We start from the raw sequence: 24958 nt of genomic DNA on the forward strand, positions 1-24958 counted from the left end.
AATCCTAAAATATAATGAAGGTATTATGTGGAGTATTATTGCACAAAAAGGTTTCCAAGAAAATCAGCTTAAGTCAGACTTCCATACCAAAACCCTTCAACAAGGAATCAGAGAGGCTAGGCTTGCAGAACTTTCCATGCACTCTGTGAACACACATCTTCAAATGCACTTGGTAGTACCATCAAGTCAGGAATGCTGACTCACAGAGATCACTAAAGATAGTTACACTTGGCCAAGCTTCCTTATCTTTTTATTATTCCTGTTGGGGTTCTCTCATACCCAGAAACAGGATCATCTGAGCAGCTGGCTATAACACAAAAATATGGTTAAAAGTCCCTGGGAATCATGGCTAGCAGGAGAATGCTGATCATTAAATGGGGCTTACATGTGTTGACTCTAAACGGTCAAGGCACTTTGACCCTTAGGCTTTTGAAGAAGAAATTGTCTGTACCTATGTATTTGTTACTTGATGTGAGAGCAGCTAATATTTATTAAGTGCTTACTCTTTGTCTGTAACATACTGTTAGTTGTTTCAAGATATTGCCTTTATGGGAAACGGACTTTGGCCCAGTGGTTAGGGCGTCCGTCTACCACATGGGAGGTCCGCGGTTCAAGCCCCGGGCCTCCTTGACCCATGTGGAGCTGGCCCATGTGCAGTGCTGATGCGCGCAAGGAGTGCCCTGCCACGCAGGGGTGTCCCCCGCATAGGGGAGCCCCACACGCAAGAAGTGCACCCATAAGGAGAGCCGCCCAGCGCGAAGGAGGGAGCAGCCTGCCGAGGAATGGCACCGCCCACACTTCTGGTGCCACTGACAACAACAGAAGCGGACAAAGAACAAAGAAACAAGACGCAGCAAAAAGACAGAAAACAGACAACTGGGGGAGGGGAGGGGAATTAAATAAATAAAAATAAATCTTAAAAAAAAAAAAGATATTGCCTTTAATTCTAACAACAACCTGTAAGGTTCAATTTCCCATTATCCTCACTTTACAACTAAGGAACTAGAGCCTCAAAATAAGTAACTTGACTAAATAAGACACAGCTAGGAATTGGCAGTCAGGATTCAAATCTAATCAGCTGATTCGTTAGCCACCCCACCAGTTGTTCTAAATCTTGACTGCATGTTAGATTGCCTGGGGAGCTTTAAAAATATCACTGGGCCCAAGCAGTACCCTAGGCAAATTAAATTAGAACTCTGGGGGTAGGGACTGGCATCAATATTTTTAAGCTTTTTAGGTGATTTTAATGGGCAGCCACAATTGAGAACACTTGCAAAATGGCCCATTGCTACTCTTGCTATTCCTGGTAAAACTCCTGATTTCTGGGAGGCACTTCTATTTAAGAGAGATTTATAGAGCACTGAGAATGACACCAATCAACCAAGAAAATCACTATCCATGTGTTCAAGGATTTATTAATCTAGGAGGGAGATAACATGTGGCCTAAATTTATCCGCTAAATAACAATGAAAGGCAGTACTGATGGGTAGATTTGGGGAGAAATGCTCTAGAACTTTGGGCTTCAAAGATAAGCTTAGGTCGTCCCCAAACTCTTAAACTAGTTTGTATGCCTGTGCAATTTCTGGATAGATGAATGGATAAAGCTGATTCATGCCTTTTATCAGATTCTCAAAAGGGTCAGTGATGAGGAAATACTAAGAATCACAGCTGAGGGTTCAAAGGACAGAAAAATGAAGATGGGCTGGAGTGGTCAAAATCGGCTTCATGAGGAAAGGTAGTACATGAACAAGGCACTAAAAAGGCGCAGTGTGATTACATTAGAAGAAGGAAGGGGTCTTTCTGGGTCCAGGGAAAAGCAAAAGCAGTTACAGAGGTAGGAATATGTCCACTGGTGTTGGCCTAGTATGGGAAAAGTTTAACCCTGTAGGTTTTTTAGAGAATTTTTATTAAAATCAAGAATTTTTTTTCTTCTTTTCCAGCCTCAAACTAATTAATAGATTCCTTTTATAAGGTTGTCAGTGAAAGTTCAGAACCCCACGAAAACAACAAAAGTCAGAAGGGCCTTTTGTGAGCCCCTTTGTTTCCTATTCAAGGTCATATTTGGTAACAGTCACCCCATTATCTCCTCAGATTTCTGTTATGTTGTCTGTTGGAACTGTTTCCATGCTCAGGGAGAATTAAAGACACTTCCACCATGTCCCCCTCTCCAATCTTAGGAAGGACATCCAAAAAGAGATTCATCCACAGGAAAGCAGTGGAAACAGGAAATTTTCTCCCTCAGGGTAACCCAATATGACTGGCACTGATGATTTACAATGGCATTGTTCCCATCCTCTTTTGCATGTCTTTCAAAGAAGCAAGCGTGTAGAACATCTCCTAACATAGGGAAGATATAAAGACTAAAGAATGTCTCACGCATTCAGTTCCCTTTGCTTGTCATAGCATAACATTATCTCTTGGAAATAGAATAGCCTTGCTATCCTCTGCCTGATGATAGGTAACCAGTGGGTTAACGGTGAGGGAAACACGGATAATGGCAAATAACTAAGAACTACTCACTTTAGTCTGAAGTGCAAATACCTCGGTGTCCCTTGGATTAAGAGCATAATTACTTCCAGCTACCACTTCTTGAAGTCAGATGTCAGGCTGTAGACTACATCTATTAGATTATTTTATCTTCACAGCAATGCTGTGTGAAAGTTGTTATAATTGTACTTACACATGAGAGAACTCAGGCTTAGAAATGTTAAGTACGTTGTCTGAAGTCACACATCTAGTGAGTGGTGGAGTTGGGCACACACCCAGACTTATTCTCAGCCATTAGAGGACATAGCCTCATGGCACATTTGTAGTCCTTGGTTTGAAGCATGAGGGTGACACATTAAGCCTAGAACATTATCTGAGTAGAGGATGAATGTGAGAGGGAATTGTCTGGGGTTAGGAGTATAGAGTATAATGAAGGTTAGTGAACTAATATAGTACTTTGCATTAATATGGTACTTCTTTCTAGACAAATCTCTCAGCCTGGAGATGGGCTCTCTTACTAGTAATACAGTAGTAGGTTGAATTGTAATCTTAATCTTAATCCATGTCCCTGTGCATGTGAACCCATTGTAAATAGGATCTCTTGAAGAAGTTAGTTTTAGTGAAGGTGTAGCCCAACTGAATGAGGTCTTAATCGAGATTACTGGAGTCTTTTTTATAAGTCAAAAAAATTCAAACATAATCAGAGAAGCCAGATTTGGGGGTGGATCCAGAAGCTGGATGGAACCTAAAAAAGAACAGGGATGTCATATGATGGTGGGAAGCAGGCAGGCAAGCCAGGGAACCTCAAGATTACCAGCACCAGAATGTTACAGACTTTGCGGAGAAAATATCACATTCCTGACACCTGGATTTTGGACTTCTCCTAGCCTCAAAACGATGAGCCGATGAAATCCCATTGTTTAAGCCAACCCATTGTGTGGTATTTGTTTTTTTGTTTTTAAGATTTATTTATTTCTCTCCCCTTCCCCCCTCCCGCACCCTGGTTGTCTGTTCTCTGTGTCTATTTGCTGCGTCTTCTTTGTCTGCTTTTGTTGTTGTCAGCAGCACGGGAATCTGTGTTTCTTTTCATTGCGTCATCTTGTTGTGTCAGCTCTCCATGTGTGTGGCGCCATTCCTGGGCAGGCTACACTCTCTTTCGCGCTGGGCGGCTCTCCTTACAGGGCGCACTCCTTGTGCATGGAGCGCCCCTACGTGGGGGACACCCCTGCATGGCAGGGCACTCCTTGCGTGCATCAGCACAGCATATGGGCCAGCTGCACATGGGTCAGGGAGGCCCAGAGTTTGAACCACGGACCTCCCATGTAGTAGACGGATGCCCTAACCACTGGGCCAAGTCCGCCACCCATTGTGTGATATTTGTGATAGCAGCTCAGGAAAGCTAAGACACTCTCTGAATCTACCTTAAGTTTATGTAAAAAAATTGAGTAGGATAAAAAAATAAATCATGGTACATTCATTTAGTATGCACGGTATGTAGCTAGTAAATAATGAATCCACCACTATATATAGGGATAAAGAATATCTGAGATATTTTATCACGTGAAATAAGGAAAGTTTGGAATAATCTGTACAATGTGCTAGTTTTCAAGTGAAAAGGAAGAGTATATATGCACGGATTTTTCAGTAAATGTAGATAGAACTATCCTTGGAAAGATAAACATCAAACTGGAGATAACAGAAAGAAAGAAACTTGTGTGTGGCTAGGACATAGGTGAGGTGAAAGGAACATTGACTTGTCACCGGAGGTGCTCTTTGATCCTTTGAATGTTGTGCCTTATACATTTATTACCAGCTCAAACCAACAGGTACACTGTATAATGGCAAAGACAGAATTCTCAATGGCAACAGTGATGTTTGAAATGAACTATCTGAACTGAACTTTAGAAATTTTGTTAAAATGAAGCATTTTATGAGGCAAGCCAGTGGGGTGGGTTATGCAAGCCACTGGAGTAAAATCTTGCTCAGCACATATATGCATACTTTAGATTTGTTTACATTTGAATTTATATATTTCATACTTTTTTTTAAAGATGTATATTATTTATTTCTCGTCCCTTCCCTTCCCTTCCCTTCCCCTTCCCTTTGTCTGCTCTCTGTGTCCATTCCCTGTGTGTTCTTCTGTGTCCACTTGCATTATTCGCCAGCACTGGGAAACTGTGTCTCTTTTTTGTTGCGTCATCTTGCTGCGTCAGCTCTCCATGTGTATGGCACCACTCCTAGGCAGGCCGCGCTTTTTTCACGCGGGGCAGTTCTCCTTACGGGGCATACTCCTTGCACATGGCACCACTGTGTGTGGGCCAACTTACCACACTTTAAATTTATATTTTTTTTCTTTGAGAGAAGATTTTTAAACATAGGAACACTATTCAGCCATATTTTTGAATGGATAAATTAATAAGTGGAATAAAAGTTATTTTACTGGTTGCTAAAGACAGAGTACAAAGTCCAAAATATTTTTTAAAGTACCTTCCTCCAACTCACATATATGACTCAGAATATCAGAAAACTTGCTAATAGCATATACGAAAGAGCATTTATCTTGGTCCTTCTTCTTCACTTATAATGAACATTTTGCATTTTTCTTAAACTTAATCTATGTTTGATTTTTGCAACTTCTGTCTTTCCAGTAATATCAGTATAAGAAGACTCCGGAAGAATTGATTTCCCCCTCCTGTCCATCTCAAGTGCTTTAATGGATTTTACCGAAGACACTATAATTTTTTTTTTACAGGAAGAATTCATTTCTCCTAAAGCTTTCTCCACCATATTAAACAATTTTCTGGAATGTTTCTACTAGTTTTTTTTTTTATATTGTATGTCTGATGACAAAGATTGACTTCTCAAAGGCAAAATGATGTGTGAAATAAGCTCACAAAATTAAATTTTAGATATTTTAGTAGAAAGAAAAATCGAACGTTTTATGAGGCATGCCTGTTTCAGAATTATGTATAATAACTTTTCATTGCACAAAAAGAAATATGTAAACATGCTTCAAAACCTATCATTTTTTTTCTTCCTCTCCAAAATAAACTTTTTGTTTTGAGTTCCTTTCACTTTTGAGAAGATTTAGACATTCTTAGTCATATCAAACTTTCTTAAATTAGGACAATTTTCTAACTGAATAATATACAAAAATGCATGTGCATTTAGGATGCCTAACTTTTAGCATTTTTCAGACTTACCCATCTAGTGCAATCACCTAATTAGTGAGACTATTTACGTGATGCCAAGATAGAATCACTCTATATAGAATTTCATTGAGAAGTAGGTAACATGACAGGAGGATTTTAATTAATTTCTATCCATTACCACTTTATTGTGTTTTTTTGACATTTTCCATTTTAAGCTTATTTCTTTTTTTTTCCAAAGATTTATTTTATTTATTTCTCTCCCCTCCCCCACCCCCATCCCCACCCCCACCCCCGTTGTCTGTTCTCTGTGTCCATTTGCTGCATGTTCTTTTTTTTTTTTTTGTCTGCTTCTGTTGTCAGCGGCATGGGAATCTGTGTTTCTTTCTGTTGCGTCATCTTGCTGTGTCAGCTCTCCGTGTGTGCAGCACCATTCCTGGGCAGGCTGCACTTTCTTTCACACTGGGCAGCTTTCCTTACAGGGTGCACTCCTTGTGCATGGGACTCCCCTACACAGGAGATACCCCTGCGTGGCACGGCACTCCTTGCGCACATCAACACTGCGCATGGGCCAGCTCCACATGGGTCAAGGAGGCCCGGGGTTTGAACTGCGGACCTCCCATGTGGTAGACGGACGCCCTAACCACTGGGCCAAGTCCACTTCCCCATTGCCACTTTAATTGTTCTGTACATATTTTGCTAAGTCTTTGGGACATAGAATCATAGATGCTTTTTTAAATTTAGAATTGGGCTTTTCTAAATTCTTGTTATTTTAAGAGATTAGACACTGAAGATCCAACTTATTCATGGCAAAGCCAGGGATAAAACCCAAGCCTTTACTCAACTTTTTGCTGCTGTTTCTGGCAAAACCTATATTTTTTAGAATAAATAAATTTGAATTTTGAAAATTTAAACAGAAGCATGAAAAAGAATAGAAGCTGTCTACACTGGTGCTAATACAATGATGCTAGTCCTCAAACTGTTACTTATCCGTGTTGAGATAAGAACAAAATTTGAGAGGTTTTAGAAATTTTTATAGCAATTTGTCCTTACCACATCTAAAAACATGATCTAGTAATTCAATTTCATAATTTCCTGTAAAAATAGCATTCTAATAGGCATTGGAGATTTAAAATTCTCTATCAAATGTATCCTATTCTGTTCTATCAGGTGGGCTTTAAACAGATCAAAGTTTATGTCGCCTTACCTTAGCCACCCCAGAGGTAAGAGGAGGCCTTTCTCCTGAAACTTGCATAAAATTGCAAGAAAGTACTCTTAAATGGCCTCACTTATGCACTGTGCCCAATATTGGGCCATTCATCAGGGCTAAGGGGAAAGTAGAGTACTTTGTGCATCCCTTTGTCCAGATGAGTTGGAGTAAGGTAGGGTAGAAATGGGGTACTATGATTGGCAGCTCCACCCGAGACAGAGTTGAGGAAATGTTTCCCCAAGTCAGAGGGATGATATTTCAGAAGAAGGTATGAGCAGAGCCAGCAAAAATGTCCACTACATTATCAAGACTAGTCTTTTCATGTAAAAACCAAAAGGCGGTATGAACAAGTAGCAGGAAAGGAGAAACAATAAGAAAGAAAACAATTATAAGAAGAAACAAAGATCTGCAGCAATGTTTGGATGGGATTGGAAGCACTTGTGGCCAAAAAAAGGTATGAGCAGGAGAGAAGCAGCAATGAGACAAAACAGAAGAGAATGTGAAGAAATGTAGAGTCTTAGATTACTTTGTCCACTGAGCACATCAGCCATGGGACAGCTCTTCAGTTCTGAAAGACAGTGGAATGTCAGCCAGCTATTTCGAGCTCAAAATCATCTAACAGTTAAGAGTTCAATGCTAAGTCACAGCAACTGTTTGGCAGCTATCTTATGCTTACCCATTATAGAGTATGTAATGAAGGCAGTGTCTGGTAATTTTTTTCTTTCCTACTGCCCCCTCTCCAGGATTACCTTAATGATACAACTGTAAGTCTGAATCACTTTTTTTTGTTGTTGTCCTGAACATGCAATGCAATTCCACAAGAATCTCCGTAAAAAATCCATTATACTGATCCTAGGCACAACTTTTATACCAGTCATAATATTCAAGGTGCAGTCGTTAACGTTTTATGCCTAGGAATTGGTTCATAGTAAGAACTTGAGAGAACACTGGGTCTCTGACATTATGTGTGTATCGCCTAAAAGTGTCTCCTGGAGTTAGTTTTTTTTACAAATGTTTGAAGTAATTAGGATTGATTCTCTCCTGTGTGCCCGAAACAAGTTAGTGCAAGTGAGGCAGGGGCAGAGCATTCTGAAAGATGGAGCTCATGGCCATTGTTGCTGGGATTGTGGAAACCGATAGTCAAATTTAGACCAAGAAAGAAGGGGCTGAGCTCAGGTGAACCTCTTGTTGTCCCTATCAGTGCTACTCAGTGTGGTTCTTAAACCATCAGCGTCCCCTGGAGCTTAAGAGAAATGCAAATTCATAGGCCCACAGAAATCAGTGCTTTAAGAAACTCTCCAGGATGTACCCTAACATTAGAGAAGCACTGATTTAAATAGTGGCAAAATATCCAAATGGAAAAGGCCAAAAGACAATTGAAGAAACTGGACTGAAGCTTGAGGGAGAAGACAGGGCTAGGATAAAAGATGTAAGAGGTAGTAGTAGCGGTTGATAATTGAAACCTTGCAGGTAATGAGCTCTGAGGGAAAAAATGGAGAGGGAACTTCAGTATGACTCCCGGAGAATTTTTACTAAAATCAGGTATCTCTATTAGGCATTGTGCTCTTAAATATTCTGCTTTCATTTGGAGACTGACCTTTTGTATAAGCAGAGTTTTTCTCCCTACTGAATATAATTCATATCTCTAAAGAGTCTAAAAATACTTAACACAGGATATTATTGTGTATATAACTTTTGAACTTAGTATTACCATTAAATATATAATTGTAATAAATTTAAGCTGCCACTATTTGGTGCAGCAGATATTCTTTGCTGATTATAGTTCATTTCTAAGAAATGCTTTATTTTCTTTGAGAAATAGTTTGTTTAAATGGTAGTGTTAAAAAGTAAAAGATGATTACTAAAATCACCCTGGCAATTCTTTTAAAGAACAGATTCCTGAGTTATTTCAAATCTTCCATAGCATAATCTTTGAGGGTTTGACCTAGAAAACTGTATATTTAAAAACTGCCCAGGTGGTTTAGATGATCAGCCAGATTTAGAAACCTGTAAACTAGAAAATAGGCTCATAGATGAACAGAGTAGCTTTCCGTATTTTCTACTTCAGGCTCAGAGAAAGAAATAGCTGCACCTACCAGATTCCACCCCTTCTCACCTTTGCTGTGGCTTTCTCACCACCAGTTGCCTCCTCTCCCCATTGAGCCTCTTGGTCCCAGCCTGTAAATATAATTAACTTTCTCCCTGCCTTAGACACTGTCCCCTCACTCCCCATGTCTACTTAGTCCTGACTTATTTCTCGCTTTCGCATCATGTTTCTCCAGAGTCATCTGTGTGCTCTGTTTGCCTGTCCTAGGTAGGCCCCTTTTCACTCTTCAGCTGAATTTCGGGGAAGAGCTGATTGTTTCTAAGCAGCCACATACCCTGTGTGAACTGCAGCAGTACTTCTTTAGTACTTATCAGGCGTTTTCTTCCATATGGAACTAGTGCAACTCTCTTTTCTGACTTCTGAGACCCCGCTCTCTCCTAGTATTCCTCTGACCATCCCAGGTAGGCTCCCTCGCAGTCCTTCCTTCCTCTTAAATGATGGTGGTCTCTAGGATTCAGTTTAAAAAAAGCCTCAGTTGGATACTTCCTTTGTGCCAGCCACTCCCTTCAACATTTGTGTTTATGCAGAGTGTTGGAACATAGTCCCTGCCCTTGAGCAACTTCGAGTTCAGTGGGAGAAAAACAATTGAAGAAAGCACCATCCTCACCTTTGGTGAGGGCCACCACATGGTGCTTAGGCGTGAAGGGTCCAAGTGAAGAATTCTCCGTGGCCCTTTTGGTTCTCAATTTATAAACTCTCTGAGCAAGTTCAAATATTCCTGTATCTTCCAGTATATCCTTGTGCTGAGGACATCAAAGATCTATCATTGATTCCCAGACCCTCTTAGCTAGTGGTTAAGATCAGACATACCTAGATTTGATCCTGGTTCTGCCACTCTTTAGATGTGTGACCTCAGACAAGTTACTTAACCTCACCTGAGGTCTAGTCCCCTGCTTGGCCCATGCGATTAATAATTTATAAATCATGGAGTTGTGATAGAAAGTAAATAAAGCCTGCCCTGTAAGATTATTAGCAATGTACCCCATAAATACCAAATACTCCATACATGTTAGGTGCTATTTAACTACAAATTCTTAATTTTGTGTTTTTTTTTCTATATTTCCATACTTGACTCTGTAGGGTACCATCAGTTTTCATTGTTGAAATCTGAAATTTAAGCTAATTTAATGCAAAACAGTAGCTTGCAACTTTTGAACCAGCTTTTCAGTTCAACAAGTACTGAAAGGATAGTTATTCTGCCTACATGACTCTTGAATTGCACATAGCATATAGTGACATGCACATAGAAAATGTTTAACTAGTAGGTCTTAGGTGATAAATGCATAACTTTTAACTTGAGAAAAAAGGGATAATATGCTTTTCCAATTCCATTTTGTTTTTCATATATGAGGCATAGTACTTATATGTGTGAAAACAGACTGACCCTATTTTGGCCCCTGTACAAGAGGTTTGTGAATCCTCCTGTAGACGAAAGCTTAGAGGAGACTTCTGTGATGATCATGACCGACTCTCTAGTCCATGTTTCAAACCAGTGGGTGCCAAATGCTGCCTATGGTCAGTCTCTTTAGTCCTCATCTCCATATACTTGGGGCAATTTAACCTGTGCTTACACGCTATCACCTACTCTGGTTTCTAGGAACAATTAAGGCTTCAGAAGAGACTTAAAGATCTCTTACGAGGGTTTCCTCAGCAGTTTCACATGCAACATCAAATACCCATGTTGACAGCCTGGCCTTATGTGGTGTTCTGCATCGGGCGACTGAGTATTTATCTTAATCTTAAAAACCAATCTCCACTTGTACTCCGCTTTTGATATTTTTTGCTCTTTGTATGAAGGCCCCTGTTGGACAACCCATGTAGTATCCCTGTTCCTCTGGGATGAGGGACGTATGCTGCTGGTAGGCCCTAGTATTCAGCTCCTGACTCTGGTGACTAGACAAACTGGGCCCTGCCTGCTGGAATATCTGAATAGTGTCTGTTCTTGAAATCCCTTTGGCCACTATGTATTATGTCAGTTCATTCCTCTAGATTAAATTCTCCCAGCTCTTAGAGCTCACCTCAGCTTAGCTTGGATCTACAGCATCTGTTCCATCCCAGGCGGTATGTCCATTTCTAGCATACAGTCCCACCATCTGCCCTGTCCCTCAGCAATTTACCAGACTCTTGTATCACCAATTATATGTAGTTCATGATGTTAAATACTATCCAAAAATATTTTCAAGGTCAAGTACTTTATCATTTTTCTAATCTCCCAATATTGCTTCTGTCATTTTTCATTCTTGCTGTTTTGTTTGGTGTGTCAGACCTAGCTCAACAGATTTGCCCTGATGAGTATGGGAAGAGAGTCTGCTCGGATTATCTTTAGTGAATTGGCTGTTCATAATATTAACTCTGTAAATGAAAAACACAATGATGGCAGAGCATATTTGTTATTTAGCCAGTCTCTAGTCTGCCAATAAACCAACATGTGCTTCGCTACCCCATTTCCATCACTGAGTAACTAAGCCTGTTGCTCCTTGAGTCACAATATCCTTGCCTCATAATTTCTTGAAGTAAATATCTTTGGAAGCCAAAACGAACTCCTTCAGGCTATTAAGATGTTTAACAGTGTTTAACAAACTGTTTTGCCAACTGAAAAAAAATTAATTCTTTTCCACTAGAAATATTCAGCCTAGTGATGAGCAGGAAGCTCAGTAAAGCAGGAGCTAGGATTCAGAATTTAAAGGTTCCTAAGATCAACAGTGCATGTAAATTTTAAACTCAAAGAAGAGGAAGCTAAAAATATCCTTGAATATAATCAGGAGAAGCAAGGGAGGAGTTTATAATGGTGTTTTTTCAGCAAGAAAATCACAATCCTTTGTTCTTCTTTGCAATAATGTGAGAATGGTAAAGGAAGATAAATCTGTAGGAAAATACTTTAGAAAGATAACTGAAAATTGTAACCTGAATCTCAAATTATTTTAAGATATGACTGGTATATAATTGAGAGTTTGTATATAAAAAAGGGTATAGAAAGATGGGGTATAGAAAGATTCTGAGTTCCAGACAGGGACTAAACTGCACATCCAAAATATTCTCTTTTACTAATCAGCAAGATGCTTTTCCTTAGGATAGCAATTTGGTTCTTCAGAACTCAGTGCCTGACAGAAAGGTAAAATTGACACAACTTAACTGCCCCTGAGAATGGTAAACAAATGGTTTAAAATTGTCTGTGCTGTGTCATTGTTATCACTAGGAATGTTAAAATTGTGCTCATGGCAAAATTGAGAGGCAGGTCCAACAGATAGAACTAACACAATTTTTATCAAGTAGGCTCATAGAAAGTTAAATACTGTGAACAGAGTAACTATGAACCTTAATGTTTTATGATAAACAGCGTTTACTTTTCCTGAGGTCCTGTTTTTAACGACAAAGTTTACCTTTTCCCATTTTGAGTGAATCCTTCTAATCATTAAAGTGGACCCACCCAAAGTCCTAACATCCAGAAGGAATCTGGTTCACTACAGACTTTGTTGCTCATTTTCTTCCAAGACTGTCATTTTGAACCAGGCTAATAAGATAGGGAATTAATAGACAGATCTGGAACCTGGCAAGAGAGTCCACATGGACGTTGGTAACCCCACCCCCAGGATTCTGCTTCCTGGGAACAAGTGCGGTCACCCCTCGGGCTGAAGCGTGGTTTGCTGGCCTGGCGGGGGAGCGGCCGCGGTAGGCCAAGCCGCTGCCCCCATAATAGGGTGGTTGGTCGGGCCCACCGCCACCCCTGAAGGAAGCTCGGCATGGGCGCAGAGTGCCCTCGGGTCTCCCCTTCTCGGCAGCCATGCTTCCGCGGCCGCCCCTCCTCCCGGATGGCGCCACACGATGCCTTCTTTCTCCCTGCGCAGGCGCAGGGCGGAAAATTCCAGTCTGCCCTTTTCCCCTCCCCCGACAGCAGCAACAGCCAGGTGTGGGCGGAAAAATCCAGTCTGCCCTCCACCCCAGCAACAGCAGCCACCAATCCCTAAACCCTGCCCCTTCCCCCAGCAACAGCGACAGCCAATCTCTAACCACCACCCCTCCCCCGTCCAGTACCGCCCACTGACCTTTCGCCGGCAACCAATCAGAACAGGGCATGGCTTCGACCAATCAGCCTTCCCCAGCCCCTATAAAACTGTTGCCTCTCCCTCAATAAAGTGGACTTGCGTGTTTACCTTGTCTCCGCGGTAGTTCTTCTGCCGTGCGCCCTCCAGTCCTGAGAGCCCCCGACAAGGGCCTGGCCTCCCTTGTCCCCAGTTCGTCGCCTGCTTCTCCGGGCGACCCCTTCGTCGCCTGCTTCTCTGGGCGACCCCTTCGTCGCCGGCTTCGCCGGGCGACCCCGTCAGCCGAACCGCGCAACCCCTTGTGAGACCGATCCCTCGTCTGCTGCCGGACCGACCCCTCGTCCCAAGTGGGACCGACCCCTCGTCCCAAGTGGGACCGACCCCTCGTCCCAAGTGGGACCGACCCCTCGTCCCAAGCGGGACCGACCCCTCGTCCAGAGCTGGACCGACCCCTCGTCCGCAGCCAGACCCCACCTCTACCGACCGAGCAAGCCGCCGCAACAAGGAAAAGCCCAGATGTTCTCTAGAAACTTTATCATTGGGTTCTCACTAAGGAATTGATAGGTGGGGTAATCAATCCAAACAGCAAACAGCTGGAACCCCTTCCCCTGCCATTAGCAAAAGGGTGGAATAATTAACAGTTTAAAAGCAAACCAAGAGGCTTGAGTGCTCTTTCTCGCCCTGCTCTCCTGCCTCTGGACCTGTGCCCTGCCGTCTTTGCACCATTTTAGCCATTTTTCCTCCACCACGTGGCCACGCAAGTAAACCTGGGGATTTATAATCTATAATGGGAAATTGTAGCTTGTAAATCAGCCCTCTTCATCCCTTTTCATCCCCTTCCTCACTACCTGGGACCCCTGCTCTGTTATTTTCTCCATTTCTCTTCCCCTACCTGAATACATTACTGGCCTAACCTACCTGGCGTGCTCTTGAAATTCATTTCTGCAGCACAGCTAAGAACCTAGATAGAATCTGGTAACAATATATGTACATTTTGTTCATTCCATATTTACAATTTTATGTTTGGTTTGATATTTTTGCACAACTTTAAACATAATCACTTTTCCAAGCTATTGACATTTTAGGAACATTTTAATTGTATACTGATACCGTTTCCTTTTTTTTTTTTTTAACACTGCTGTTGTGTTCTTTACCTTGCTTTGGCATCTAGTTGGGAATGCACTTTTGTAGTGCATTCCTCTGGTTCTGCTTCAACAAAAATGTTTACTGTGTAACTAGCATTCTTTCCATTTTGCTTTTTTTAAAAAAATTGATTGCGTAGCTAAAAGATTATGAAGTTTCTTGCTACAAACGAAAACAAGCAGGAAAAAATTACATCAAGTATACTCAAGGCTTGTCTCTGGCTTAATTTCTTTAAAAATCCCATGTTACTACAGGAAGGAAATATATCTCGGCAAGAAATCAATTCTATTAGAATTCACACCTATAAGCCTACTCTTAAAAGAACAGTTTTACTACATACTACAAACAACATAGCATAAAAATAGTTGAATAAAAGAATGTTTACAGCCAGACACTATAGTGCTTTACAAACAAGGTTTTTCGTTAAGGAACAAGTAGAGCTAATGTCGTGCAAATTTTTCTGAACTGCTATGTTTTATATATTCCAAGTAATTTAATTTTCAAGAGTTGATTGGGTTGTTCATTCTTTTGGAAATTCAAAATAAATTTCAATATGAATCTGTGAACAACTCTGAGGAAAGCAAATACAAAACCAAAATGACTTTTAATGTCCTATTCAAATCTCTATGGAAACAATAAAGGTAGAAAACGATATATATACACACACACACATATATACATATATATATATATATATATATTTTTTTTAAGATGTCTGGGCTTTTATTCTGTAATGTTTCTAAGACTGTGTCCATTAAATGCAAACAAAAAAAGAAGTCTTGGCAGAACAGGAGATGCACACTTGATGATCAGATCGATTTAAATATTATTCATGGCATATAGCCTAGTCCATGCTCTAGCTGGTTTTGTGACTTAGACTTCGTTGGTCTTCCACTGCTCTGCTACATCATTTGCTAATGGATCATCTGGATTGGGAGCACTTAACAAAGCATAGATCGAAAGCAGAACTGTGCAGATCTGCAGTACTGGGGACCACTTATCTTTCAAAATATCTAAATATATTCTTCCCAACTTGTCTACATTAGGGTGATAAATTTAGGTCATGAAACATACTTTAGGGGCTGCCATTGGGTATTCTTCTGGAAGTAATAGTTCAAGTTTAAAAGTCCCTCCCTCAAAGGGCCAATCTTGGGGGCCAGCAATGACCACATGAAAATAATGGGTGTTGCTCTCATCTGGTTCTGCTTTAATACCGGGAGCTGGTTCTGCCAGCAAATGCTGGGTTTCCCTGATAATCCTGCTGGGCAGCCCAGCCATCTTGTCAGACCCCGAGTTCAGCCTCTGGTCTCGTCTCCAGCTCTGCTTTCCTCACCCGATACGTATTTTTATGACCAAATTGTTTGAAATTGGACTTCTAAAAATGTCTGAGCTACCTAATCCTGAATCCAAAAAATTTCCAAGTTTCGGTGATTTTTTTTTTTTTCCCCCTCAATTTTTCTTCTTCCCGCCCTCTCACCTCCCTATCACTGCCTATCATTGCCTGGAGCTCTGAATTGTTCTGGATCAAGATCCTGATACAGAAATGCTTTTCAGTGAGCAATCCTAATATAAATGTATAAAATTATTTGTTTGTAAACTATATACATGTACCACTATATTAATCTTTATACACTATAAAACTCTAAGGTTTTAAATATTAAAATTAAAAATATAAATTCAAATAGAAGCACAAATATTTCTTTTTTTATATTGGTGGATGACCTTACACACCCCTTGGGTTCCAGCCAGAGGAATTACTCAGAGTTTTGAACTCTTTATGTCCTAATTTTTTCTAAGTGAGTCTGTGTGCATGTAAATAGTGTCTTCCTCAAGTGGAATGTTTTTCCCTTGTCTGCTTTTCTGCTCATATTTAACCTTCAAGACTTAGCTCAAAAATGTTTTCCATTGTTATATAGTCACTGATATTTTTTTGACACAATTACTGTTCCCCCAGAGCAGTTATTTTAGTGTATTATAATTATTTATTTCTTTATTTTTAGAGAAATTTTAGATTACATAAAAGTTACATTGAAAGCATAGGGGAGTCCCATTATAACCTTCCACCTCTCACACTTTCCCCCATCAACAACAACTTTCATTAGTGTTGTACATTTGTTACAATTGATATATAAATATTGAAGCATTGCTAATAACCATGCAATGATGCAATCCATCATTGCAATATCATACAGAACAATTCCAGTGTCCTCAAAATGCCCTGTTTACACCTATTCTTTCCTCTCCTTCCCCTCCGAAACCCTGGTGATGACTGCCTTTATATCAATGATAAAAGTTCTTCTATTGCTAGAATAATGATGAGTCTACTTTAATCCATAGTTGCATAGTTGCATTCTCCCTTATTATTCGTCAGTCTTGAGGATTTGGGGATGGTGATGTCCTCTCTGCTTCTGATTGAGAGGGGTTTAGATCCCCTAGGGCAGATGGATTGAACTGTCTTGCTTGTGGTCGTGGATACTCTAGTTTTCCCAATGGGCATTGCCAATCATCATTCTTTTGTTAGTTGTCCTGGGCAAGTCCAATAAACTCTAATGTAGGTGTTGTTCAACTCTACTGAGATTCAGGGCACAACCAGCATATGAACAGCCAGAAGATATAAGTCTCTGGGGCATATATTTAATGGGTATGGTGCTAGTTATAAGTTAATATAAAAGTTCATATAAAAGTGGCAGAAGAACCATGTGTAGGAAAATTATAATGAGTCTAACTCTGAAACATTGGGGATATAGGTTATCATGTAGTTCAAGGTAAGGCCCACTGATGGGGGTGCCGATTTCCTGGGGTTGTCTACTCTGCTTACAGTGTCCAGATGACTATGAGCCCTTAGGAGCACACGTGCTTGAAGCATTGTTTACTGTGGCAGTTAGTGAGCTTCACCTAAGATAAGCACAGAATAACCTCTGGAATGACCTCTGGACTCACTTTGAAATCACTTAGCCATAAAAACTCATTTGTATTTAATATTTCCCCTTTTCCTCAAGGTCTTTTTTTCAATGCATTGCTAGTTGGTGCTTGGTGATAATCCCTGGGGGGGGGGGGGCAGGGAGGACAGTGAGCTTTTATGATGAGTTTGGCTTAGAGGCCACATTTGAGAGACAAGGAGGTTTTTAGGAGATAACTCTTAGGCAATATGTATTATTAGGCTAAGTTTCAATTTTACATGAATAAGGTTCTTAAGTAACAAGTGTCTATTTTGGACCTGACATATTGGTCTGTACTCTTTTGCTGGGCACTGCCTTATAGTTTCTTGCCACTCTATTAGAGAATGTAGCAGGACACCCCAGGATGGGAATTTAATATTTTGCTGGATCATATATCAAGTCTATAGTTAGCTTCCTGAGAAACTGCCAAACCATCCTCCACAATGGTTGTACCAATTCTACATTCCCACCAGCAGTGGATGAGGGTTCCCTTTCCTCCACATCCTCTCCAACACTTGTAGTCCTCTGTTTTTTTAATAGCTGCCAGTCTAATAGGTCTAGGAGGATATCTCATTGTAGCTTCGATTTGTATTTTTCTAATAGCTAGTGATGTTGAGCACCATTCTTTGTGCTTTTTAGCCATTTGTATTTCCTCTTTGGAAAAGTATCTTTTAAATCTCTTGCCCATTTTCTGCATGGGTTGTTTTTATTTTTGAGATGTAGAATTTCTTTATATATGCTGAAAGGCCTTAACTGGATAAATGTTTCCCAAATATTTTCTCCCATTGAGTAGTCTGCCTTTTCACTTTCTTGACAAACTCCTTTGAAGTGCAAAAGTTTTTAATTTTGAAGAAGTCCCATTATTCTAATTTTTTTTTCTTTGTTGCTCATGCTTTGGGTGTAAAGTTTATGAAAGCCACTACATTTCCCACTATAAGAACTCATGGGAGTGGGGGCGGGGGGAGAGAAAGAAATAAATAAAAGATATTTAAAAAAAAAAAAGAACGCATAAATGCTTCCCTATGTTATCTTCTAGGAGTTTTATGGTCTTGGCTCTTATATTTATGTCTTCAATACATATTGAATTAATTGTTGTATAGAGCATGAGGTGGTATTCCTCTCCCATTTTTGGATATGGATATCCAGTTCTCCCAGCACTGTTTGTTGAAGAGGACATTCTGGCACAGTTGAGTGGGGTTGGTGACCTTATGAATATAAGTTAACCATATATGTGAGGATGTATATCAGAACTCTCAATTTGGTTCCATTGGCCAGAATGGTTATCCTTGTGCCAATACTATGCAGTTTTGACACTGCAGTTTTGTAGTATGCTTTTAGGTCAGGTAATGTGATTCCTCTATTTTCATTTTTCTTTTTCATGTTTTTGGCTATTCAGGGCTGCTTGTCCTTTCAAATAAATTTTTGACTGTTCCAGTTCAATAAAGAATGCTGTTGTAATTTTTACTGGGATTGCATTAAAACTGTAAATCAGTTTGCATCAGACAGACATCTTGATGATCTTTAGTCTTCCAATCCATGAGCATGGAATATTCTTACATTTATTTAGGTCATCTTTGATTTCTTTTAACAGTATTATGTAGTTTTCTGTATGTAAGTCCTTTACATCTTTAGTTAAGTTTATTCCTAGATATTTGATTCTTCCAGTAGATACATTGTAAATGGAATTTTTAATCCTCAGATTGCTCATTATTAGTGTACAGAAGTGCTACTGATTTTTGCATGTTGATCTTGTCACTTTAGTGAATTCGTTATCTGCTTCAGAAGCTTTGGTGTAGAGTTTTAGAGGCTTTGTACATATAGTATCATGCCATCTGCAAATAGTGAAATTTTCACTTCTTCCTTTCCAATTTGGATGCCTTTTATTTCCTTTTCTTACCTAAGTGCTTGAGCGAGTACTTCTAACTCAATGTTAAATTAGAGTGGTAACAGTGGTCATCCTTTTCCTATATCAGATCTTAGAGGGAAAGCCTCTATGATTTCACAATTGAGTATGATATTAACTCTGGGTGCCTCCTATGTACCCTTTATTGTGTTGATGCAGTTTCCTTCTATTCCCATCTTTTGATATGTTTTTATCAAGACAGGATGCTGAAATGTAAACTACAATATATTCTATAATCCACACTTAGTGGTAATGCTCCAAAATGTGTTCATCAATTTAACAAATCGGTCCGGGGCAAGATGGTCGCTGAGTGAACTTGCCTTTGCGGTAGGTCCCAGGAGGAGATGGTTGGGCGCGGCTGCAGGCTCTCCAAGGCCGGGCTTTTTCGGGATTTTTGCAGGGCAGAAGTGCCTGGACATCGATTGGGTGGAAAGGTAATGGAGAGGATTGGTCTAGTAGATATAGTTTGGGTTCTATTGCCTGTGGGTGCGACCCGCGCACGGGCTCCTCCCTGCTGGGGGTGGGGGGAGTCGCGGTTTAGCCCAGCGGCACCGCTTTTACACGGCTCTGAGCTGTCGAGGAGTTCACGAGCTCTGGGCGAGCTGTGCACGGGTTGATGCGACGGGTCGCCTTTGCAGTGCGATTTGGGAAGATAGACGGTGCTTTGTTGTGAAGCGGGAGAAACTTGTGATTGCGAACATAAACAATAGTCCTTCCGCCTGAAGCCCCGCCCCCAAAAGCCCGGCAGCCGGTCTCTGACCCAAATAGGCTATAGGCAATAAAGAGACGTAATCGGAAAGTTGTATTAGGCTGCGGCAAGGGAGGGGGATACGTCTGGAAGCAGATTAGGGAATATTTTGCGAAGCTTGGGAAATGCGATTTTCGAATCTGTTTTCGGCGTCACAGGCCGGGCTTCAGATCTGTACTAGCAAAGTGGCTGCGGTGTAGAGGCGCCCTCTAGTGGCAGAGGTTTGGAATCACAGGACGGGAGCTGTCTAAAAGCTGAAGTGAAATATACTAATGAGCCCAGCTAAGTAAATGAATTGCAGGGTTCAGTCATAATATAGAGTTTGCGGATCTGACTTCCCCCTTAAGGCTGGCACCCAGCTGAGGGGATCCCTGAGGGCTGTGTTACACTGCGGGGCTCCCAGGCTTCCTGTAGACCAGATTGGAGGGTGCCAAGTCTGAATTCCCTAAAATCTGGTGGCCCACACCACAGAGACTCACATCTCTTGAGACCTCAATATCTCAGACTTTCCATCCCTGAATCCATCACGCACTGAGGTCCATCTGAGGTCCTTAAATGCCCTAGCCTTCAACGTTGGCGTTCTTTCCTTATTGTTTCATTTTGTTTTGTTTTTATTTTCATTTTGACTTATTCTTTACTTTTTTCAATTTCCTGATTGCTAACACCGCATTATCCCCTAGTCTTCTCTCACAGCGTATCCCCCAAAGTCTTTCTTTTACTCAGTTATTTAAGGCTTTTTTTCGTGGTAGGTGCTGTGAAGTGGGTGTTTTAATTCTGGGTCGTGCATATCTGTTTTTTTTTTTTTTTCTTTCCCCTATCTGTTCCCCACCCCTTGCCCATCCCCTTCTACTTTCTTCCTCTCGTCCCTTCCCCCCCACTTTCTTTTTTTTTTTTCTTTCTTTTTTTCTGTTGTCTCTCTCCCTCTTGTCCCTCATATTCTACTTAGTTTATTTTAACTCAATTATAAAATAGGTGCGGCAGGAAACACCTCACATTCGCTGGGGTTTTCTCATCCTCCACTGCCTCATTTCTGTGTGAACTGATTTAGCCTACCTGCACTATCCTCTTTCCCCTACATCTTGATATCCACCACCATCTACTGGCTCTCCCATATTCCACCTCCCACCTCCCTTTCTTCGATCCACGAAGGGTCTAAGTCTTAATTTCTAATACCTATGTTTTGTTTTCTGTCTGTTATCCACTCTTGAAACTATTACCATTTTTTTTCTCTTTCCCTCTCTCACGAAATCAATAGCTTTTTAGCTCATACCATAATCCTCCCATATTCAATCACCTACCTCATAATAGATACTCTACCTACTGCTATAACTCTACACAATTTACATAAATCTAACCTCCATCCTCCCAGATCTCATATTCTTGCTTTGTTAACATATATCACCAATATTACTTTACACTTTTCCCTTGCTTACACAATTGCCTTCCCCCAACACTAATACTTTCCTTTAAAGTGAACTTAACCAACAACAAGAAACTAGAATAAGAAGAAAAAAGTGACAAAGAGAAGATATAACACCTATGCAAAAATAACAGCTAATTAACCTCCAAGAGCAGACAAAGAAGCTAAGGAACTGATTAAATACGTGAAGATAAAGAGATGACCAGAAAGCAACAAAAATCTACAAACCAAACCAGTAATCAGGAAAACATGGCTGAATCCAATCAACAAACCAATAATCACGAAGGGGAGCAAAACTTGGCACAAGCAATGAAAGATCTCAGAACATTTATCACCAACAAATTTTACGAAGTAATGAAAGAGGTTAACAATATGAAGACATCACTTGGAGGGGAAATTGCAGACATACGAAAAAACATAACAGATATGATGGGAATGAACACCACAGTTCAAGAAATCAAAAATACACTTGCAGCAAATATCAGCAGACTAGAAGAGACAGAGCAGAGAATTAGTGATGTGGAAGACAGTACTTCAGAAATCAAACAGATAGTAGAAGGGGTCAATAAGAAGATAGAAAAAATCCAATTAGGATTTAGGGACCTGAATGACAATGCAAAACGCTCAAACATACGTATTATAGGCATTCCAGAAGGTGAAGAGAAGGGAAAGGGGTCAGAAGGAATGTTGCAGGAAATAATGGCTGAAAACTTCCCAAATCTACTGAAAGAGACAGATGTACATATCCAAGAAGCACAGCGCACTCCACAAGTCATAAACCCCAACAGGCCCACCCCAAGACATATACTTGTCAAATTATCCAATGCTCAAGACAAAGAGAAAATCCTAAAAGCAGCAAGAGAAAAGAAAACCATCACATACAAGGGAAGCTCAATTAGATTAAGTGCTGATTTCTCTTCTGAAACCATGGAGGCAAGAAGGCAGTGATATGATATAGTCAAGGTACTAAAGGAAAGAAATTTCCAACCAAGAATACTCTATCCAGCTAAATTAGCATTCAAACATGATGGAGAGTTCAAAATATTCGCAGACAAACAGAAACTGAAAGAGTATACCAACAAGAAACCTCCCCTTCAAGAAATTCTAAAGGGAGTTCTACAGGAAGAAAGGAAAAAACAGGAAAGGCAGAGTTGGAGGAGAGTATAAGACCAACAACAATAACAAAAAAGACAAAAAAAAAAATACAAACAAAATATGACAAACACAAATTCAATCAAAATATGGCTAGCACAAATAATTCCTTGATAGTAATAACACTGAATGTCAATGGATTAAACTCATCTATCAAAAGATTCAGACTGGGACATTGGATAAGGAAATATGACCCATCCATATGCTGTCTACAAGAGACACATCTTAGACCCAGAGACGCATGGAGATTGAAAGTGAATGGCTGGAAAACAATCATACAAGCTAACAATAACCAAAAAAAGGCAGGAGTAGCTATATTAATATCAGACAAAATAGACTTTAAATGTGAAACAATTGTGAGAGACAAAGAAGGATACTACATTTTAGTGAAAGGGAAAATCTGTCAAGAAGATTGAACAATCATAAATATCTATGCCCCCAATAAGGGTGCCTCTAAATACGTCAGGCAAACGCTGGAAAAACTAAGTGAAAGAATAGATACATCTACAATTATAGTGGGGGATTTTAATACACCACTATCAACTCTGGACAGAACATCTCAAAAGAGAATCACCAAAGAAACAAAACATCTGAATAGTATATTAGAGGAGCTGGATCTAATAGATATATATAGATCGCTACACCCAAACACAGCAGGATATACATTTTTCTCAAGCGCACATGGATCATTCTCCAAGATAGATCATATGCTAGGCCACAAAGAAAGGCTGAACGAATTCAGAAAGATTGAAATCATACAAAACATTATCTCTGACCACAGTGGAGTCAAGCTGGAGATTTGCAAGGGACAGAAGCCCAGATTTCACACCACGATTTGGAAATTAAACAGCACACTCTTAGAAAAACAGTGGGTCAAAGAGGAAATCTCAAAAGAAATCAATGACTACCTTGAAACAAATGATAATGAGAACAAAACATACCAAAATTTATGGGATGCAGCAAAAGCAGTACTGAGAGGGAAGTTTATAGCCATAAATTCATATATCAAAAAAGAAGAAAGAGCAAAAATTGAAGAACTAACTGCACATTTGAAGGAATTAGAAAAACAACAACAAAGTAACCCAACAGGAAGAAGAAGGAAGGAAATAACAAAGATAAGAGCAGAACTAAATGAAATAGAAAATAAGAAAGCACTTGAACAGATAAACAAGACCAAGAGCTGGTTTTTTGAGAAGATTAACAAAATTGACAAACCTTTAGCAACACTAACAAAGAAAAAAAGAGAGAAGATGCAAATACACAAAATAAGAAATGAGAAAGGCGATATCACCACTGACCCCACAGAAATAAAGACTATCATAAGAGGATATTTTGAAAAACTATATTCCAACAAAAATGACAATCTAGAGGAAATGGACAAATTCCTAGAAACACATAAGCAGCCCATATTGACAAAAGAAGAAATTGATGATCTTAACAAACCAATCACAAGCAGAGAGATAGAATCAGTTATTAAAAATCTCCCAACTAAGAAGAGCCCAGGGCCAGATGGCTTCACAGGTGAATTCTACAAAACATTCCAGAAAGAACTGACACCAATCCTGCTGAACCTATTCCAAACCATCGAAACAGAAAGAACATTACCCAACTCCTTCTATGATGCCAACATTACCCTAGTACCAAAGCCAAACAAAGACATCACAAGAAAGGAAAATTACAGACCAATTTCTCTAATGAATCTAGACGCAAAAATACTTAACAAAATACTTGCTAATCGTATTCAACAACACATTAAACGTATTATACACCACGACCAAGTGGGATTCATCCCAGGTATGCAAGGATGGTTCAACATAAGAAAATCAATCAACGTAATACACCATATAAACAGATTAAAGGAAAAAAATCACATGATTATATCTATTGATGCAGAAAAAGCATTTGACAAAATACAGCACCCTTTCTTCATAAAAACACTCCAAAGATTGGAATACAAGGAAATTTTTTGAACATGATAAAGAGTATATATGAAAAACCTAAAGCCAATATTGTTTACAATGGAGAAATCCTAGACTCCTTCCCTCTAAACTCAGGAACAAGACAAGGATGCCCACTGTCTCCGCTCCTATTTAACATTGTCTTAGAAGTACTTGCTCGAGCACTGAGGCAAGAACCAGATATAAAAGGCATTCAAATTGGAAAGGAAGAAGTCAAAATTTCATTATTTGCAGATGACATGATCCTATACATAGAAAACCCTGAGAGATCTACAACGAAGATTCTAGAACTCATAAATGAGTTTAGTAAAGTCGCAGGTTATAAGATCAATGCGCAAAAATCAGTAGCATTTCTGTACACTAATAATGAGCAAGATCAGGAGGAAATCAAGAAACAAATACCATTCACAATAGTAAATAAAAAAATCAAATACTTAGGAATAAATTTAACTAAAGAGGTAAAGAACTTATACACCGAGAACTATACAAGATTGTTCAAGGAAATCAAAGAAGACCTGAATAAAAGGAAGACTATTCCTTGTTCATGGATAGGAAGACTGAATATTATTAAGATGTCTATCCTACCAAAACTGATCTACACATTCAATGCAATCCCAATAAAAATCAATGCAGCCTTCTTTAAGGAACTAGAAAAACTAACTATGAAATTTATTTGGAAAGGAAAGAGACCCCGAATAGCCA

General features: G+C 39.9%; 1 protein-coding gene and 1 pseudogene across 1 annotated transcript in view; one reads left to right on the top strand and one right to left on the bottom strand.

The window, feature by feature from the left end:
• The window catches only part of NECAB1 (N-terminal EF-hand calcium binding protein 1), a 247317-nt gene that overhangs the window by 78615 nt on the left and 143744 nt on the right, over nt 1–24958 (top strand). The window lies entirely within an intron of this gene.
• On the bottom strand, nt 14914–15414 carry LOC101419465 (ubiquitin-conjugating enzyme E2 N-like; annotated as a pseudogene).

The sequence above is a fragment of the Dasypus novemcinctus genome, chromosome 14, assembly GCF_030445035.2.
Source record: "Dasypus novemcinctus isolate mDasNov1 chromosome 14, mDasNov1.1.hap2, whole genome shotgun sequence".
NCBI lineage: Eukaryota > Metazoa > Chordata > Mammalia > Cingulata > Dasypodidae > Dasypus > Dasypus novemcinctus.